This window comes from Pan paniscus, chromosome 17, assembly GCF_029289425.2.
Source record: "Pan paniscus chromosome 17, NHGRI_mPanPan1-v2.0_pri, whole genome shotgun sequence".
NCBI classification, from domain to species: Eukaryota; Metazoa; Chordata; class Mammalia; order Primates; family Hominidae; genus Pan; species Pan paniscus.
Window position 1 is genome coordinate 87,406,920 of NC_073266.2, and position 16,169 is coordinate 87,423,088.

General features: G+C 38.7%; 1 protein-coding gene across 1 annotated transcript in view; it reads right to left on the minus strand.

Moving 5' to 3' along the window:
- Positions 1 to 16,169, minus strand: part of CD226 (CD226 molecule) — a 96,194-nt gene that overhangs the window by 14,469 nt on the left and 65,556 nt on the right. The window lies entirely within an intron of this gene.

Genomic DNA, 16,169 nt, shown 5'->3' on the forward strand with positions numbered 1-16,169 from the left:
GACAGGAGAAGGTCAGAGAGAACTTCTGTTTCCTGAGGCCTGAAGTGCCCCAACATTATAACAAGGACCATGTGAATTTTGAGCCAGGACCCGTGGATGAAAACCTATAGATCTGCATATCCTAATACCACAATACCTGATTTAGTGGAACATATATTGTTTTGAAAAGTCCTAGACAGTTTAAAAATAGTTAGGGAAAAAGGATTTTTTTCTTAAGAAATAAAGGTGAAATAAAGCATGGAGTCAGGTAGAGATTCAATCCAGAGACATTTCAATCTAGAGTGGCCCAGCCTGTAGCTGACATGGCTTCTCAGTCCATTCCCTGCCTTGCCTGCAGCTTCCACATGAATGACCACTGGCCCATACAGGGCTTGCACCTTGCTGGGCCCTGTATGGCTGGGGAAAATAAAAAGGAAAAGCAAATGGGTATGGATGCTTTGGGAGTTAATCAACAGTTCATAACATTTAGTTTTTTAAGTTTTGCTAATAGATCTCAGATTGAGTAATGTCAGCCCTGAAGCCCTTTTCTTTAAAAAGGAAGCCCTTTTCTTTAAAAAAGAAGAATTGTTTCCAGAAGCCATTTTTTTGCTAAATTTTTTCACTTATATCCCAATGCTGTGTTGATTCATAGGAGGAGAAGTGTCTTGAACTGTAAAACCATTACTTTTCCTTACATCACAGAAGATAAATACAGTTAAAACAATTTAAAGCAAGTCAGTGAAATATATAAATGAATAATTTACTCCAGGATTGTGACCCTCTAGGCTAAGTTTCTGGCAATGACAAGTATTTATGGCTGAGTTATAAACTCTTAGAAAAGGCTCATGATAGAAATATTGCCAGTCCCTTCCCTCAGAGTTCAGCAGGCAAGAGTGGCCATTAATGTCTATAGTTTATCCTCTATTAGGGTGGGGGTGGAGTTAGGGAGTGAAGAAAGCAAGTCACTTAGAACCTAAATAACTGGGCCAAAGAACATGCCAGGGAAAACCCGCAGGTCCTGACTCTCTAACATCAAGCGTTAGGCTGGAAACTGCAAATTAAAACCACAATGACAGACCACCTCACACCTTTTTGAATGGCTTTTCTCAAAAAGATGAAAGAAAACACGTGGTTTTCGCCGCCATCATGGTGTGTGTGGTTGACTCTGTTCCTCACCATGTCTTCTCCCAAGACTTTCAGGGTCAAGCAATTCCTGGCCAAGAAACAAAAGCAAAATCATCCCATTTTATCGGGGGAACCTGCCGCTGATAATTCAATGTACGTTCTTTTCTATTTTCCCTAAGTGTTGGCCAGTCTGAGAAATAAAGGGAAAGAGTACAAAAGACAGAAATTTTAAAGCTGGGTGTCTAGGGGAGACATCACATGTCGGCAGGTTCCGTGATGCCTCCTGAGCCGTAAAACCAGCAAGTTTTTATTAGCAATTTTCAAAGGGGAGGGAGTGTATGAATAGGGTGTGGGTCACAGAGATCACATGCTTCAAGGGCAACAAAAGATCACAAGGCAAATGGAGGCAGAGCAAGATCACAGGACGGGGTGAAATTAAAATTGCTAATGAAGTTTCAGGAACACATTGTCACTGATAAACATCTTAACAGGGTTCAAGAGCAGAGAACCAGTCTGACTAGAATTCGCCAGGCTGGAATTTCCTAATCCTAGCAAGCCTGGGGGTGCTGCAGGAGGCCAGGGCATGTTTCATCCCTTATCTGCAACTGCATAAGGCAGACAGCCCCCTGAGAGGCCATTATAGAGGGCCCCCCCGCCCCCCCCGGGAAAGCATTCTTTTCCCAGGGCTGTGAATTATTAATATTCCTTACTGGGGAAGGAATTCAGTGATATTTCTCTTACCCGTTTTTGATAATAAGAGAAATATGGCTCTGTCCTGCCTGGCCTACAGGCAGCCAGACTTTAAGTTTATCTCCCTTGTTCCCTGAAAATCACAGTTATCCTGTTCTTAAGGTGCCCAGATTTCATATTCTTCAAACACACATGCTTTACAAACAATTTGTGCAGTTAACACAACCATCACAGGGTCCTGAGGTGACGTACATCCTCAGCTTACGAAGATGATGGGATTAAGAGATTAAAGACAAGCATAGGAAATCACAAGAGTATTGATTGGGGAAGTGATAAATGTCCATGAAATCTTCACAATTTAAATTCTTCTGCCATGGCTTCAGCCAGTCCCTCCGTTCAGGCTCCCTGACTTCCCACAGCACCATTTCCCAGTGGATTCAGATGAAAGCTGGTAATAAAACCAGGTACAGCTCCAAAACGGAGCCACTGAAGAAGAACCAAGCTGGGTTTATACAGAATTGTACGTGAGATGGCACACAGGTTTACGCTGTGTCAAAGTCATGATCATGTCACCATATCGATCTGTGAATGTCACCACTATCTGGACAGTCGAACATGTTTTATTGGGAATATGTTTTTTCTCTTTGTTTATATGCTCTGCACTAGTAGGTAGGTTCAGTAATAAATATGTGAGAACTTTTGTTTCAGTAAAAGAAGAAAGAAAGAAAGGAAAGAGAGAGAGAGAAAGAGGAAAGGAAGGGAAGAGAAGGAAAGTGGGGTAGGAAGGAAGGAAGGAAGGAATGAAGGCAGGCTGGCAGGGAGGAGAAAGAAAGAGAAAGGAAGTAAGGAAGGCGGAAAGAAGGAAGGGAAGGGAAGCGAAAGGAAGGGAAGAGAAAGAAAGAAAGAAAGAAAGAAAGAAAGAAAGAAAGAAAGAAAGAAAGAAAGAAAGAAAGAAAGAAAGAGAAAGGAAGGAAGGAAGGAAGGAAGGAAGGAAAGAAAGGAAGGAAGGAAGGGGAAAGAAAGAAAGAAGGAGGGAAGTGAAGGGGAGAAAGAAGAAAGAGTTGGCAAGGGTATGGAGAAGAGAGAACCCTCGCACACTGTTGAAAGACAAATACCACATAATCTCACTTAAATATGGAACCTAAAAAAATTAATGTCTTAGAAGTAGAAAGTAGAATGATGGTTACCAGAGGCTGTGCAAGAGAATGGGGAGGGAGATAATGGGAGTTGTTGGTCAAAGAGTACAAAATTTCAGATACACGAGGGGAATAAGTCTTAAGATTTCTTTTTTTTTTTTTTTTTGAGACAGAGTCTCGTTTTGTCACCCAGGCTGGAGTGCAGTGGCACGATCTCGGCTCACTGCAACCTCCGCCTCCTGGGTTCAAGCGATTCTCCTGCCTCAGCCCCCTGAGTAGCTGGGACTACAGGCGCCCGCCACAATGCCCAGCTAATTTTTGTATTTTAGTAGAGATGGGGTTTCACCATGTTGGCCATGCTGGTCTCGAACTCCTGACCTCAAGGGATCCACCTGCCTCGGTCTCCTAAAGTGCTGGAATTACAGGCGTGAGCCACAGCACCTGGCCAAGTTTTAAGATTTATCATACAGCAGAGTCTCTATAGTCAATAATAATGTATACTTCAAAATAACTGAGTAAATTTCAAATGTCTCACAGTAGAAATCATAGGTAAATGAAGTGGTGGATATGTTAATTGGCTTGATTTAATCACTCTACATTGTATACATATGTCAAAATATCACAGCGTACCCCCAAAATATGCACAAATATTATTTGTCAACTAAAATTAACTTTTTTTAGATTTTAAGAAAATAAACTGAAATATTAGACCTTGTTTTGTGTACAGATGGACCATAGTGAGTGAGTTCACACAGAGCAGATGTGGGTGAGCTGACAGATTCTGCATTATCAGGTCATTCCAAGTTTTGACTTTCTATATAATGTAAACAAATATTCAACCTTTGTCCCACTTTAGACATTGGTTTATTGAAAACAGAGACTGAGGAGAAAAGCCTTGGGGCCTAGTCCTGTCTTCTAATTCTTTCCCCTGGAAGACTTCACATAGGACACTTAATGTTTTAAACAGTTTTTTTTTTGGCAACTCCATAATGATGATAAAATTAACCACAAGGGTAGCTATGAGATTTAAATCAAGCATGTAGAGGTGGTTTCAACATTTTAAGCGCCAAACGATTTAAGTTATTAATCATGCATATTTAATATGCATTTATATTTTACGTAGACACATTCCAAATGAGGGTTAATCGGATAACTTGTTTCTATTTTTTTCATGTTGAGATGTCACACTGAAGTAGTCGTGTACAGCAGAGCATGCTTGCTCCTGCAGCTAGACTCGCCTTCCTGGGGAAGGGCACAGGTACTGTTGGTAAACATCTATACAATAACTGTTGCCTTGGCAGACCACCGGAAATAACAGTAGCACAAAGTGTGTTGAACTTTCCTGTATGCCTGAAACACGCATCACGTGGATATTGGTATGGTAATATTATTCCAAGTTTTCAAAGGTCAGCTTTCTTTGTCCAGATAAATCAGTTTTATACTCTGTATTTCAGAAACCTTTCCATGTTTTATAGCTAGAAGGTCCTAGAGTGTAAATTATTTTCAGAGAATTAAAGGGCCATGGCTTCAACCTCTAATCCTTCTTCTGAGTAAATAGCAACTACTTTTCCTCAAAATAAAAGTATTATCAGGTTTTAACTAAGAAACATAAGGCCCAGAGAATCTAAATAATTTTTCTGTCATTATAGAGCAAACCAGTGAGGGAAGCAAGCTTCCTAGCTGATGTAGAAATTTTGCTACAATTTGCCTCTCTTGATGGCAAATTATAGCAAAATTAGTATATCAGGTGGGAAACTTTCTTTATGTTGAAAATACTTGTCCCAAATGGTTTAAACACTTTAAAGGTTTATGTCAGTTGAGAAACATATACCCTAAGATAGCTTGTGTGTACGTTTTACCTACACAATATAGAATGACTGTATTAGCTACTTCTTCTGGTGCGATAATGTAGCATCATTCAGTACTGTGGGCCATAAGTTCTCTACAGTGATTGGTGTATGGCAAGGATATTTAAGTGAGCACATGAGGACAAAGAGATGGGAACATCTTCAAATTGACACATTTATTGAGAAAAATGTTACGGCTGACTCCTTTGTATTAGATATCTCATATTTTTACCCAAATATTTCTGAGTCTTATACTTCTTGCACATTTACCTCAATTTTTATGAACATATTATTTAAAGAGACTATATAGATGCTCCAAAAGTCAGAATGTCAAGAGCTGCACATACCTTTCTCACTGTCTTAGTGAATTAGTGTGCAGAAAAGAGTTCATGTAGCAGGCTTGGATTCTGGGTGATCCTCCTGCCTCAGCCTCCCAAGTAGCTGGGACCACAGGCACATGCCACCAGGCCCAGCTAATATTTTTTTAAATTGTTTGTAGAGACAAGATCTCACTATGTTGCTCAGCCTGGGGTTGAACTCTAGACCTCAAGCAGTCCTACTGAAATGGCCTCCCAAAGCATTGGGATTACAGGCAGGAGCCACCACGCCTGGCTCCAAGGGATTATTATGGACACTTGACTCTGAGTCAAAGCCTAGCCAAGACTGTTTCTGTTTAGCTTTATTTCTAGTGCTTTTGTGTTCATGTCTGTAGACATGTCTTGATTGAAATCAGGAATTAGAAATTAAATGCCATGTCCATAAAAAAGAAAATGAAGTAGATGCAACAAGTTCTCTGCTTGGATAAGCATAGCAGTGAGACTGTCATAGATACTGTCACCTTTGACTCATAAGGTGTCTCTTGGGAATCTGGCTTCCTGTCATAACAGAAGTTATTTTTTAACTTTAACTTTAAAACCGTTGTTTTTTATAACAATAAAAAAACTAGAAAAATGGCAAAAAATAGACTATAGAATATTGAGGAAAACAAACGAGGTAGGTGATGCTTTGTAGTGAGCGAGGGGACCAAATTCAAACAAACAAACATACAAGAGTATAATGGCACAAGGTAATTTAAAGCGGGGATTAACCATCTTGCTTCTCATTATAGCCCACCACATAGAGCAAAGCGCAAGACTTGGTGCTCAGAGGACACCAGGACAGCCACAGGATGGTTATATCTATTGTCCTCTGTTTAGTAAGGCAAAGAAACATGCTATCCAGCTTCGAATTCTTTCCATCTAAAAATGATAATTTAAAAACTTGGTACATAAAAGGAATAAGCTTTACTAAACTTAGAAGATGTATGTATATAAGACATGTCATTACTTATTGCCTACAGAAATAAGGCCTATTGTATATGCAAACTGTGTTTCAAATAAAACAAGTATGAGAATGTATATGTTCTTATAACAATAGAAATATCATCTTAAAATGAGCCATCAGTATTAAAAGGCAACCAACACACTATTTCACAGTTATGTTCAGGGTGCCCCCTCCCCAGGATCTGGGATTTGCTGGAAGGACACACGGCTTTCAGCCTGTACCCATGTCACAGCTCAGGTTTATGACAGCAGAAGGATCCAAAGCAAATCAGCAAAGGGATAAACTGCCTGGGCAAAGTCACAAGGACTGGCTGATGTCCCTGAAGAAAAGCAGGTGTTTAGCATAAACCACATGGGTTGTATAAACATTTAGACAGAATAAGCCACCCCAGCAGTCAGAGAATTGTTGAAAGCCTCCAAATATCCAAGTTCCCACATGCCCACAGAGAGCCAACCTTGCAGGCAGGCCGTCCTAAGGACTGTAGTCCCAGGCCTGGATGACAGAGCAAGACCCTGTCTCTAAAACAAAACAATACAAATGACCACATGGAGCCTTGTGGAATATCACCCTGATTCCTAGGCCTGGGAACAAGTCCCAGGAATCCATGTCTTTCAGCAAGCACACCAGATGATCCTGATGTTGGTGTTCCACAGAATGGCGTTGAGAAACACTGCTCTACTCTAGAAAGCACCTTCCAGGGGAGCTCCAGCTGCTGAGCCCCAGTCTGCCAGTGGATTTCTCCTCCCTCCTTTCTTAGGGTATTGACTTTAGAAAACTTGTAATTGGCAGTTCTGTCTCTGTCTCTTTGAAAGACATGCACATCTTTTTAACGGCCAGATAAGTCTTTTGTGGGCTTTTGATGGAGAAATGTCTTTCTCGAGGACCTGGGAGCCATCCCTTTGAAATGTAACCATCAAGGAAGACAGCACCCTTACCTCCCAATTTCTGAGAGGGTAGAAAACTACCACAAGCACCTCGCTCAAGGTGCAAAAGTACCTCCTGTCATAAAGATGTGAGAAGTTTGTTTTTCCTTTGGATAAAGCCAATTATTAGCTAACACACACAGTCATCCCCAATTACCAGTTGAATCTAGGATGAAGCATGTGTGACAAATGTCTGACAAGCCCTCTTACTTGAAGACTAGTTATCATTCATCTTTAGAGCATGTATGTAATGGGTTGTATCTACTTGGCTGTATGAGAGAGTGAGATTTCTTTGTCTTTGCAGTCTCTTAGGAGGTTGCCTGTGACATGCATTACATTCTGATTTAGTGCTTATTCAATAACAAAATTATTTTGTTTTCTACCTTTGTGGAGCAGTTTTCTGGGTAGGGAGGAGATTTTGTTTCTAATTATATTTCTCCGGCACATTTTTATTATTACTGTTGTTTAATCAGGTATAACTCTACATTACAGTGCTACCATTATGCTTATCCTCAGGAAATAGGAAATTTTTCAAATGCTGTAGTGAAATCAAGATAAACAACCTGGTGTCTGCAGGTTGCAACAAGACACACAATAGGCAGACCATACCATTTAAATATATTATGTATTTAGCTGTACAATATAAACTACATAAACATGAGAGAACATAAGTGTTCAGAATGTTTTAATATGGAAAATAAACTTTTGTTTTTGGAAGGGAGATTTTAGAGGTGAAGCCCTCACTGTCCCTAAGGAAGGAGGGACTAGTATTCTGATTACTCCAGCTCTGGTTTCAAGAAGCCATTACGGTCTGGGCACAAGAGCAAGAGAGCAGGATTTGACAGGAAGAGAAGAAGGGAGAAGCCTCAGAAGGAGGAAGGAAAGGCGTGCTTGGGAACTTTTAGCAGATTCCTGGAAAGCTGTTCAAGGGAGTGGACTTTCCCACACAGGAAGTGGGTGGATCTGGTGAGACCATGAGAACAGGTGCTTTGCAGTGGCCAGAAGCTGTGCCTATGAGACCTGAGCCATCACCAGGTCTCCTTTGCGCAGAGGCTACTCCTAAAGTTCCCCTAATCTGTTCCTGGTGTGGATTTGACTTCACCAGCAACCAGCACCTCCCCTCCAGGCCTTCACACCTGCTACCTGATTGTGCCTGTCCCTCATGGCACTGTGTGGACAGCCTGCCTCACGTGACTCCATGATGTGCACAAGCCCCTAGAAGGAAGACAGGAAGGAAGGGGAGAAGGTCCCCCCACAGCATTGGCGTCAGCGAAGGATCCCAAGCTGAAATAAAGTAGCGGGAGACCACGCACCACCCCCGCTCCCCGACTCCTTTGCCTAAACTTGCTCTAGACGTTGGTTCAGCCTGAAACCTATCACTTGTATAAACCTCTTGAAGAAGGACGCTCTGTAGCTCCACCGTCACCAGCTTCTGTTGTGATGAGTCTCCTGATGAGAGTAGTTTTTCTCTTCCACTTTGAGCAGAAAAGTAGTGCTGGGGCCAAGAATAGGAACTCTGAAGCCAGTCGGCCCGGATCTGAATCCCTGCCCCTCTATTTATTAGTTACCAAGCCTGAGATAAGTCCCGTCAACTCTCCATACCTCACTCTCCACAGACGTCAAACGTGGGCAGTCAGGCTGCTGTGACAAGTAAATCAGTAACTACGAGTAAATTCTCAGAACAGCCACTGGCACACATAGAAACATGGTATGTGTGTTTATCATATAGCGACCAAGACAAAGCCCTGTGACACGTAATTCTTAGAACAGCTACTTATAACTCTTTCCTTGGGTCCTTAGAAAACTTCAAAATGTGACCAGGTGCAGTGGCTCACGTCTGCAATCCCGGCACTTTGGAAGGCTGAGGTGGGTGGATCACCTGAGGTCAGGACTTCGAGACCAGCTTGACCAACGTGGTGAAACCCCGTCTCTTCTAAAAATACAAAAATTAGCTAGGCATGGTGGCAGGTGCCTGTAATCCCAGCTGCTTGGGAGGCTGAGGCAGAAGAATCGCTTGAACCCAGGAGGAGGAGGTTGCAGTGAGCCGAGATCGTGCCATTGCACTCCAGCCTGGGCAGCAGAGTGAGACCCTGTCTCAAAAAAAAATAAAAATAAAAATAAAAGTAAAAATAATTTTTTTAAAAAAGGAAACTTGAAAATGCAAACCATATAGCATTTACAAAGACTTATATCTAAAGGTGTTATAAATGTTGTACAGATCTTTTCAGAATATGAAATTCAGCAAGCCTTAGGCTGAATACCTCCAAATAGACTATCCAATTTTAAACCATTTTATGAAAAAAATTCCCTAAGTGCTCTACAAAACATGAAAGCCTATGCCTGGCTATAAGAAATGGTAACAAGGAATAATTTCAAAATCTGCTGCTTTATGCTCTAGAGTTTAATAACCCATCTCATCTCTCTTTTTTAAAAAGAGCCAATAATTTAAAAATGAATTATATGATTAGATTTCAAAACTGATACCTTTATTTGCTGGATCAGGAAGAGAAAATAGTCAATATAAAAGCAAAATGACTTGTTTGGATTAAAATATTTGGGATTTGGCATGTGTGCATATGGTAAGTGTGGTTATAAAGTTGCCCACACAATCGTGTGTATTTGTTGAGTGTTTACCATATGGCAGGTTGAAAAATAAACTTGTTACTCCTCCTAACAAATATTCATAGATATCTCAGTTCATACACCTACACATACACACACACACACACACACAAATTAAAAGAGTGAATAATCAATCCTAATGCTCCACATAAGATGTGAAAAACTGAAGACACAGTGACATCAGGATAACTATACTTGGTGAGCCTGTATTTTTCTGTATAAACTTCCCTCCCATGGGTTCATTTACACATTGCGTCCCACGGAAAATACCCCACCCTTTGTTAATGAAATCTTCTCAACTCAGCATCTACTTTTTATTTTACCCGTGTCCATCATCATCACAATAAGGTTTTTTATTGTTTCACTCACTGTCCAACATAGCTAAAGCCATTTTCACTTGCCACCAATCCAACTGAGAGTATTAACATTCCAACTTGATACTTATGAAAGAATCTCTCCCTGTGAGTTAATTAATTAAAATGCCACTCATATCTAAAGGATTGTGAACACCATGGCCTACCTTTGAGTTCTACCAAAGTTAAAAACATTGAATTAATCCTGGAAATGAATTTTAGAGTGCTCAATGAAGATTGCAAAATATTTATTTTATAAAAGTTGTACCAAAAAAACTAATATTCCTCTGTTGAATAAATGTATTTTTAAAATCCCTGAATCATTTTAGTATAAATAATAGCTTAAAGATACAAATTGGGGTTCAAAGATATACTTCTACTTATGACAGATCTGTTTATTCTTCATTTTCCGTCCTCTTATTAAACAACATAGTCCTCCACAAACCTAGTACATCGCCTTTGAATATTTATCAGGAGCCATGTCAATAATGTTTGAAATACTTCAGATGAAGTTCAAAGTAATTGACTGATTGAGTTGTAATACTTAAATTAGAATTTCTATTAAGAATGAAATGCTATTAATCTTATAAGAATAACTTTTTTTTACATTTTAAGTAATTTTCTACTTGCCTTTGGAGAAATCTTTGCACAATCATTTATGTTCAGTTTTTAATAAGGCTCTAAGAGACAACCTCAAGCTGTTAACAATTCCCAGGTGCTTTTAGAATGTAAATTCCATATACGACAATAAAGTATAAATGGTTATTTCACAGTCAGAGTCATTTGAAAGGTCTCAAATAAATGTAGCCATGCATTGACTATTTTTTCCTTTCTCTTTTTTTTTTTTTTTTTTTTTTTTTTTTTGGAGACAGGTTCTGGCTCTGTTGCCCAGGCTGCAGTGCAATGGTGCAGTCATAGCTCACAGCAGCCACTAATTCTTGGGCTCAAGGACTCCTACCGCCTCAGCCTCCCAAAGCACCACGTGTGAATTTTAAGTAGGAAGAAAATCAGTACATTTGTCTGAATTTGAATCCTGACTTGTAGTCTAAGTTCCCAGGGAGAGAAAAACTTTATGAAAAGAGTTGAAAATTCAATCACAAGATAAAGGTCCACCTGTAGAACAGCAGTTCCTAGGATCAACTGCTTTCTAATTCTACAAACTTGCATTGTTTATAGTGGTGTTCTGTTAGAACTTGCTTTATGTACATGAGGTAGCAATGTACAGTCAACAATGTTCTTCAATATAATAGTGTCGTCAGATAAATTCAGCATGTAACCTTTTAGAGTTTCATTCCCTCTGACAATAACTTATCACTATTATTCAATATCTTACTTATCTATACAATAATAGTATGTATAAAAATGACTGCAGGCAAACATTCTAGGTTTTTGTGTGTTCAAAAAATGAATAGATCAATAGTAGGGCTTACAAAACAAATTAACTGACCGGTTGCATTTTTTTGAATGCAATAGATCATTTAAAACAATGATCTGGGCAGAGGCAACAGTAAAGTAAAGATTCAACCACATAATAGCCATGATTGAGTAATCAACTCACTTGTGATGCTGGAAACTATGTTTCATCTGGATACCCAGTTTCACCGAGAAAACTAAATTGGGCTGAAAATTGTGGTTGATCTGTTTGAGTAGAGGTTATTTTAGCTTGTGAGCAGTGACACGGTGCTCTGGGATTCTGGTCGTGTTGCTCCATCATATAAATTAACTGTCATGGACATTTTACTTTCCATGTAGGTAAAGATAATAAAAGGCTGAGGTTCACCACACAATGTCATGGAAAGGGACATATCTGTCAGCCCAGTGCACACCAGCTCAGACAGTCCTCATGTCTACAAGCTTTATATCTATTCTAAATTCATAGGAGTGGGACAGAAGGTTCTGGATTAATGGAATCCTTAAAAAAAAAAAAATGTCTTGTCTACAACCTGAAACTCTTCTGGAATCCAAATGGACTGGGAGCAAACTGGTTGGTTTTTGACAGAAATAAAAGGCCAAGGAAATAAGCAAAATTTATTTCCTTTCTTCAATAATTTTATAATCCAACTCAGGAGCACAGAGTCTCAAAGTCAGTAACCTCCCACAAGCCATCTACAGGCAAGATTTATAATCTGTATAAATAAGATGTATCATCTATATAGGGATGTATTTATAACTCACAGCACTCTATTCCCCTGTCCTTCCTCCTTGTCAATCCTATACCTCACATCGTCCCAGAGGAAATATCTGGGAAGATTCTCTTAGCTGTGGCACTATGATTTCCTAGTGAATAGTTTTGTAATCTTAATTTACTAATCCCATTCTTCTATTCAGATGGCCAGCAATTATGTGCCACTTATATTAAAAATTCAAAATAAGAAAATGAAAGTTAAAAAAGTAAATAGCCCTATCTGAAAGTTATATATGTAAACAAGAGTTCATGAAAGTTTTTTCTCCAATCATTGCAGTTGATCTTTTGAAAGTTCAGTTTCTTTGATCAACAATCAGTAAACCTCAAAGGTTAAACGTTGAAGAAAAAAATCTGGAAAGAAAAGAGGTAGAAAACTTAAAATTAAAATGGACACAGCCCCTACTAGAATGAATAGAAACATTAACATAATCGGTCAAGAACACTTACTGGGCATATTCTGAAAAGATGCTTTGACAACTTTAAGCAGATGCCATAATCCTTAATCTCAATTAATTTCTGATAACCAGAGTTTGGAACATTACAAATAGATGCAGGCCAGGTGTGGTGGTTCACACTACCAATCCCAGCACTTTAGGAGGCTGAGGCAGGGGGATTGCTTGAGCCCAGGACCATCCTTGAAACCCCATCTCTACCAAAAATACAAAAATTAGCCAGCCTCATAACCCGGTCTCAAAAAATAAATAAATAAATAAATACAAATCGATGGAAGTTAATAAGTCACTCGAGGGTAGCAATTTTCAGACTATAAAAGTTTGAGAAATCCAAGATGCTTAATATTTCAATGATGGGGAAGCAGTTTGGTCTGATGTGGAAAAAAACATAGACATTGAGACGGCTGAAACTCTATAGGAAAGAAAGCAAATGTGATGGAAACTTAGTCAGTTAGAAAAAGGAGAAAGTAGGAAAGTGTGAGTGTTTTGAGGCAGTGGAAAGCACAAACTGAGATTCAAATCATGCTGACAGTATCTCTCTACCCTGTGTAGGACACCTTTGTGCCTACAAAGGTAGGTGGATCAGTGGCCTATGACCCATCACTGATCCCAGGACCAGGTGGCTTCACAGATGAATTCTATCAAGCATTCTAGGAATTAATGCCAATCCTGAGTTTAGAAACAGTTCTACATTATCATGTGTAATCAATAAATGATTTAATTCTTTTTTAAAAAAAGAAGTAGTTCTAAACTCAGTTTATGAGACCAGCATCACCCTGATACCAAAACCAGACAAAGACACCATTAAAAAAAAAAAAAAAAAACTACAGGCTGACATCCCTAATGAACACAGATGAAAAAATCCTCAACAAAATACTAGCAAACTAAATTCACCATCACATTAAATGGATTGTATATTCTAATCAATTCTGATTTATCCCTGGCATGCAAAGATGGTTCAACATACGTAAATCAATCAATGTAATACACCACATTAACAAAGTGATATAAAAAGGCCACATGATCATCAAAATAGAGCATAAAAAGCATTTGACAAATTCAACATCCTTGTGTGATTAAAAAAAAAAAACTCTCAACAAATTAGGTACAGAAGGAATTTACCCCAACACAATAAAGGCCATCTATGAAAAGCCCACAGCTAACATCATACCAAGTCACATAAGACTGAGAACTTTTGCTCTAAGATCAGGAAAAAGACAAAGGTGGCCACTTTCAACACCTCTGCTCAACATAGTACAAGAAGTCTTAATCAGAGCCATTAAACAAGAAAAAGAAAACAAAAGGCATTCAAATCAGAAAGGAAGAAGTAATATTATCTCTGTTTGCCGATGACATAATCATATATGTATAAAACCCTAAAAGTGCCGCAAAAAAACCTGTTCAAACTAATAAATGAATTCAGTTAAGAGGCAGGATACAAAAATCAACATATAAAATATCAGTCAGGTTTCTGTACACAAACAGCAAACTATCCAAAAAAGGAATTAAAACAAAATCCCATCCCCGATAATAAAAAGAATAAAGTATTTAAGAATAAACTTAACCAAAAATGTTAAAGACTTGCACACTGAAAATCATATAGCAACTTATTCTTTCTTGATTATTGTTTTGCCATCTTTGCTCAAGAACTAATGGTAGCTTTGCTTGACAATTATATGAGATGCAGGTTTTCACGGTCATCACTTAATTTAACCTACCTCGTCCCATATTAATACATAACTTAGACTCTCCATACCAACCTAGTCATTTGACTACAGTCTCCCATGCACCATCTCCCCATTCCTCCTGCATATTTGGGGTTACTCTTCATAACCTGTTTCATGTCATTCCTCAGCTCTAATCATCAATGCCTCATTTGAACCTTGATGGTCCCGCCTGAGTGGTCTCACTGGTGGAAGACGATTATACAAGGACATGAGTAATTATACTTATCAATGGCAAACAGAAGTTTTTTCAATATTAGCCTCCTCCAGAGACTTTCTGCAAGAGCTGATTTTCTTTCTTTTGCCTTCATTCTTTTTATAGCCAATAAGGTCAGTTTAAACAATAGTAGTCTGCAAATCATTTAGCTAATATTAAAATATTTGACAAATTATTTTAGTGGCACCTAAAATACTTCTCTTATGACAAATGAAAATCCAGAGGATGTTAAGGGCCAAAAATAACTGTAGTCACTGTCAATAAACAGACATTCCCCTGTGCTCCCCCCGTCCCCACTTTCCTTGCCTTTCGGTCCAGGCAAGTTTCAAATTCAGAAAAGTCAGTCTGGAATTATTTCATTCTACATTTCAGGACATAAGTGCAAAGGACAAGAGAAATGTATTTCTTTTCATTCAGCAAAGAAAGTCAGTGGTAAATGTGAGTTCAGTTCTTGCTTCTGCCATTTTCTCCTCTGTTCAAAACCAATCAAGGCCTGGATACTTGACCTGCTGGTTGACAGGGGTCCTCTGTTGAGTGACCTGGTACTTGTCTGAAGATGAATGCAGGCAGGTAGGAGTCAGGGGAAGAGCCCCTCTCTGTGTGTGTGTCCGTGTCTGTATGTGCGTGTGTGTGTGTGTGTGTATGAGTATGAGAGTCCTAAAAATCTCTCTTTTAGATCCAATACTATGTGCTATAAAAGAAGTCATTGAGAACTAACAAAGGTATGTACAGCAATTTATAAAATCTGCCACAATCACCTTTCCCTTGGCAGTTGAAATAAATTAAATCTGTCCCACGTCTTATATCTGTCTCTCTGCTTTAATCTCCACATTGATTTTTGACCAAAGAGCCTCAAGACGTGAAATAATCAAATTGCACCAGAGAAAACAAAAATGATGTGTTTTGCTTTGCATCTAAGTTTTATATTCAATCTTTCACTTATAAAAATTGAAAAAAGGAATTAAACTGAAACATACAGTCAATGGCTGTCATCTTCTGTCAATGATAACTTTTTACTAATGGATACAAGGTCCAGTTGACATTCTTTCAATCTGTCAACTGAATGTCAAAAAACCATTTGCAACTGTTCAAAACACACGGACACTAACACTACTGACCATTACATTTAGTCATCTTCATTTCATTGGCAGAGTTTGACACTGTTTATAATTTACATACAAAGAAATAGTTTTGTGCAAGAAACTTAGTCATCTTTGGACAGATGAATGACATTTTTATTAATTAGTAAGAGTTAAATAACCATATCTCCTAAAAAATCTGTTACCTTCATTTTCTCTATAATTTAAGATGTTTACAATTACTTTTTCAGCATATAATGGGCAAAATCTTATATGTGTTTGAAAATGATTCTTTATGACACTTTTCTGAATAGAACATTTTTTTCTTGCCTTGGTCTCTAATCTGTTTTCACTGTTTCTTTTTCCTGACCAGTTTCAAAAAATACTTCCATAACGCAAGGGATTTTTAGGTAAGAAGTTCTTTTTGTCTGTGTCTGAAGGAACAGAGTCAACATTTAAAATGAGGAGTCTCTGCTAATTTTTCCTCCCCCAAATATTTCACCAACCACTCATC